We start from the raw sequence: 6,024 nt of genomic DNA, 5'->3' as shown, positions 1-6,024 counted from the left end.
GGGGGGCGGCGCGGGGGGGCGGGCGTATTGTGGAACCTGACCTTGGGGCGGCAGGGAGAGTAAATCCGGCTCTGTTTGTATATGGTTATGTCATGAGTGCAGATCTATTGTTATTGATGCAATTACATTTAATAAAACTTTAAAATGAAAAAGTTAAAGAATTTCTTACCACAAATGTAGTCCATCATGGAGGCAAGCTTGGAGCAATGGCTACTTTATAACACACAGGGACCATGGGGAACAAAAGTAGCCACCCTCCAGAAGGAAGGACAGTGTCAGCACCAATTCAGAGATGATTGGAGGATCTACAGCTGAGTGATACACAAATAAACAAATAAGGTACATTTTTGTTAATAGTTAGGGAATTTGAATTTATTTTTAACATGTAATTCTGGAGTTTAGTGTAGTCTATTTGATGGTTGTATGGTGATCATTGTTGCTGCTTGAACTTCAAGTTTGTAATGAGGAGGGAAAGGCCAACAAAGCCCTTAATCTTTAGCCTGGGAACTTATTGTTATGCTTCATTTATATATCCAAAATAATGTGTATACACAGTGTGAAATAGGTTTTGGAGCTTAAACCAGTTTATGTTGAATGAATAAAAAAAACTTAAAATTATGCATATATAACCACTATCACCATGTTGTTTTATATCTTGTTTCTTTACTCATACCTTATGATGCAGTTTTGCAGCTGAGACATTTGCATATACCCTTCCATAGTTAAAACTAAATAAAACTCCACAATCCAGCAGGTATGAATGCTGGTTATGTTACAGTAAAAAACATTCATAGCTGTAAAAGAATATTTGCATACAGTTGTTAAGAGATAGAAAGCATTTGATTGTCATCACATAAAAAAGGATGATAGGAATGCATATATGAACTTTTTACCAGTGCCTGCTCTCACAGATATCAGTGCATTAGTTATTAAGTTCAGGGTAAAAAAGACACAGTAGGATATGTCTTGTGTTTCCAAAGCATCATGGCATCCTCTTTGTAAGCATCCAATGGGCTAATTAGGATGACAAAGAGGGAAGGATCAGAGTCATACTGGGACTAATGAGGAAAGACCAGAAAGACATGACAATCGAAAGGTCCTGTTGACCAGCAGACTAAATCTGCCGTCTGGCTCCAATTGTCTATTTGAGAAATGAATGTCATGACCACTTAGGTTTAACAATAGTCCAACACAAGCAAAAGTAGACAGCTATATAAGAAGAACTAGTCGGCATGGGATGCACAGTTAATAATGAGGCAATTCCATTCACTGCATCCTTCTGCTCTAATTGTTAAGGTGAATAGGAAATACTTTGTCAGGCGGGAAAGAGCCAGAGTGAATACTATTGTTTTCATGCTAGTTGTTTGTACATGTGCTCTCAAGGCTACAAAAACCCCTTCCTTAGGTGTGCATTATAAAATCTAATGTAAAGCACTAATTCCATAATGTCCTAACTGGGAAATGTTGTTTCTTAAAGGCTAGCTGTGCATGCATCCCTAACCTAAAGCCTAGCATTCTCTGGTGCCAAGGTTATAGGTGTAACCCTGTATACTTCAAATAACACATGTTGCTTCTATGAAAGACCTATTCTAATGCTTATTATCACATTTAATAATTGTGTATAATTTGTATTCCTTAGCTAGACGACAGCTACTATTTCCTGGAAAACCTCCCATATCACTCCAGATAGCAAGGATAACTTGCCACAAACTTATGGAAGGGTTAAATTGTAATTCTTTCTAACTTGCTGCACACATTCCTGGCAAATTGTAGACTTGCAGAACAGCTCAATTGCTTGCTATCTGGAACCTTGTTTGCCTTCATCATCAAAATCACATATTTCAATATAATCCTTGGATGCAGACTTATACATCTTCTGAACGCCCTGGCATATGTGGTATTAGGAAATATTTTGACCCTGACTGTCTTCCTGATCAGGACTGTGTATGGTAAAGCTATAATACATGTGCAACGTAGTAGAGAGGCTGGTTCCCAAAAGAATTAAAACATTGCTCAGCCCGCACAGGCCTTTGCATTCAGGAGATACACAAGTCTGATTATAATATTATACAGAATTTATATAGCACCAACAGTCGGCGAAAAACTTTACAAAATAAAGGGAGACAGTGCAGTTGCAATACAATTCCAGACAAGAGAGTTAGGAGGGCCCTGCTTATGAGAGTTTACAATCTCATTTTATCTATCAATGTCAATTGAGGGGAAATCCTTCTCTAGACACTTGTCACTGCAACAGTGACAACAATGAAAACTAGGGATGCACCAATACTTTTCAGATACCAGTGCAGATACTTGGCATTTTCATGAGAACTACCAGGGTTGCAGCGGTTGCAGCTGGAACCTAGCTCTGGCACTCCACCACTGTCCTGAAATCATTAGTCTATATTGTTTTAGAAAAACTGTCACGTGACAATAAACAAAAATTTATTAGTACTTGTACTTGAAAGTACTTGGGCAAGTATCAGTACTTGTACTTGCAAAAATTGTATCTGTGCATCCTTGTATTTATATTTATAAAAACAAAATCGTACATTAAAACAGAGATGCACAAATCCCAGGAGCTTGTTAAGAAGGCTGTGGACATCTATGTCTCTATAAGTTACTTTAGCATTACACAGTAGAATAGCAGTCAAGTGTACCTGCCGAAGCATAAATATCGGATTACACATTTGTCATATTTTTTGGCCGTGGAGTATATTTTACTTCAGTTTCCACAAAATGCTAGTTGGCTGGTTGTTACTCTGATCCTCTGCCTTTAAAACTTTGACTTGATGGGGTTGTTTTACTAAAAACCAATATGCTGTTCACTTTTCAAGGGAACTTTTACTTTGCATGACAATTTTTTCTTAGCTTAATGTACATGGTGAAATTCCACTTTGCAAAGAAGACCCAACCATGTGCAAGGAAATAATAAAAAAAAAAATGTTTGCTTGTACATGATTGAAAGATGAAGGAGAGCAGACCTTCACCTCATTCACTAAACTTTCCATGAAAAGTGCAAATTCCCTACCAAAATGAACAGTCTATTTGCCTATAGGAAACTAACCCCAATGACCCAGAACTAGCATACAGCATTGATCAAGTCAAGCTGCACTGCAAGGTTTATATGGTCATTTAGGTCTAGATTATTGGATAAAGGAGTTTTACCTACCTGGTTCCCTCCCCCCTGGCAGTCAGTGCTCACCTCATCCCCCCAGTTTCCAGTGGACTGTCTCTCTGTATCCTCATCTATATAGCAGGGCCATGCACTGTATGTGATACTCTCAGCTCACCTTACACTGCAAGAAAAAGGGTGCCGGTCTATGAGTTTGAAGGGAGTTTGCGGGAGTGGGGATCAGGTAAATAAAAGTCCTTTTCCCAGGTACCCTAGAATTAAATGAACATTTAACCATTGGCATTCGGGAGCAACCCCACTGCAAAAGGAGTTTATTTTTCCCAGATAGGCTTCAATTAACTATGTGTGTACTGAGCTTTAATGTTTTTGTCATGGTTATAAGAAGCCTTATAACCTGTTTATAAGAGAACGTTACAGGTACAGGATTCAGCTCCTAATACAGTGGTGGAAAGGTTTGGAAGATATATCATGGCTCTATGTGCATAAATTGGCTTCATGAAACATAAGGAAAGAGTTGCGCAATGTCTATTGAATGCTAAGCCTTGTATCTTTTTTTCTTAGTTCATAGCAATGCACACAATTTTCATAAAGTATATACACTCACTGGCCACTTTATTAGGTACACCTTGCTAGTACTGGGTTGGACCCCTTTTATCTTCAGAACTGCTTTAATTCTTCTTCAACAAGGTGATGGAAACCTTCCTTAGAGAGTTTGGTCCATACTGTCATGATAGCATCAAACAGTTGCTGCAGATTTGTCGGCTGCACATCCATGATGCGAAACTCCACCAGCCTGAACCATTGATACAAGGCAGAATTGATCCATGCTTTCATGTTGTTTACATCAAATTCTGACCCAACCATTTGAATGTCACAACAGAAATCAAGACTCATCAGACCAGGCAAAGTTTTTCCAATCTTTTATTTTACAATTTTGGTGAGCCCTTGCAAACTGTAGGCACAGTTTCCTGTTCTTAGCCAAAAGAAGTGGCACTTTGTGCGGTCTTCTGTGGCTGTAGCCCATCTGCTTGAAGGTTCAATGTGTTGTGTGTTCAGAGATGGTATTCTGCATACCTCGGATGTAACGAGTGGTTATTTGAGTTACTGTTGCCTTTCTACCAGCTTGAAACCAGTCTGCCCATTCTTCTCTGACCTCTGGCATCAACAAGGTATTCTTGCCAAGAGAGCTGCCGCTCACTGGATATTTTCTCTTTTTAAGACCATTCTCTGTAAACCCGAGAGATGATTGTGTATGAAAATCCCAGTAGATCAGCACTTGCTGAAATACTCAAACCAGCCCGTCTGGCACCAACAAACGTGCCGTGTTCAAAGTCACTTAAATCACCTTTCTTTCCCATTCTGATGCTCAGTTTGAACGTCAGCAGACCATCTTGACCATGTCTACATGCCTAAATGTATTGAGTTACCGTCATGTGATTGGCTGATTAGATATTTGTGTTAACAAGCAGTTGAAGATGCATACCTAATAAAGTGGCCAGTGAGTGAATATTGTTATTGATAGCAATTATGTGGTTATAACAAACATACATATTTTGGATAGCCAGTGCATGTATGGGGACAGTCACTGGTGACCTCTGAAATGCTTTTTGCTTGGTTGTTACGTTGACTTCACAGGGCAGTCACTCCCCCAAAACAAAAGTCAGGGTAAAGTCAGAAGTCCTTTTCTGAAGCTTGGATGGTCAGTTATTCAAGCATTGAGGCAACATAACAACCAGGCAACTTCCATTTGCATAACGAGAAGCCATTAATGGCAGCATTCATCTCTCAGGAAAGCTCTTCTTTAATGAGAAGACTTTTCTGAATGTTAACAAATGCTGATGAATGTCTAATAACCAATAACCAAACATGCTAACGTACTATGGTTTAATTTTTTCTTTATACCTCCACTTAACAATGATGACGTGTTTGAAACCAATAAGAGCAGCATAATCAGATTAATTGTGTTGTGTGCAAACAAAACCAGAGATGTTGTGAAATGTTAGAACTCTCTATGTTAGTCGTTAGCTACATCACAGAGCATGAGTGGAATTCAAGAGGACCAATTCAAGCCTCTGTGACATGGTTTAATTAGTGCATTTGACCCTTCTGGAAACTCACAAGTTTAGCTTGCAAGCTATTGTTTGAGGAAGTCTTACTTAAATGAAAGGCAATGTTCGCCTTATTAGTAACAAGCAGTGTAATGTAAGTACAGACATAAGATGATTATCACCTAGTCTGAGCAATATTGGTCTATTCAGACTAATGCAAAAATTGTATGTTCATGGACTACTTCCCAACTGAGCTGACTGATCTCAGGAAAATAATCGATAGTGGTGGACACTGGTCAATCTCTTTATTTCTCCCCAAGATAAAAATGATGTTGGGTGTATCTGCATTGGGAATAAGCACACATTCTATTGGTGTGATCGTGCATTTGATCACTACTTTTGTTCCCTATGATCCCTGTGTGTGTTGTAAAGCATCCACCACTCCGAGCTCACTCCTGACGTAGACTATAACTTCCATACAAATTAGTAAACTAAACATGAAATTGTAGTCCATCACAGGAGCTAGCTTGGAGCAGTGGCTACGTTACAACACACACAGGGACCATGGGGAACAAAAGTAGCCACCCTCTAGAAGGAAGGACAGTGTCAGCAGGAATTCAGAGATGATTTGAGGTAAGGTACATTTATGATAATAGTTAAGGTACTTGAATGCATTTTTAAGATTTAACTCCTGAGTTTAGTGCCACTTTAAAATAGAACTGAAATCAAAACTTTGTGTGAGGGACCAGAGCACCTCTGGGTGGCACTGTGGAGCCGGAACCTGATCCTGCAGTTCCAGTGCTCACCTGCAGGTGTCTGCCAGCAATTAGTCGCCACCTGGTG

This window comes from Nanorana parkeri, unplaced genomic scaffold (assembly GCF_000935625.1).
Source record: "Nanorana parkeri isolate BGI_ZX_2015 unplaced genomic scaffold, ASM93562v1 scaffold259, whole genome shotgun sequence".
Taxonomy (NCBI): domain Eukaryota; kingdom Metazoa; phylum Chordata; class Amphibia; order Anura; family Dicroglossidae; genus Nanorana; species Nanorana parkeri.
This window is presented reverse-complemented; position numbering follows the sequence as displayed.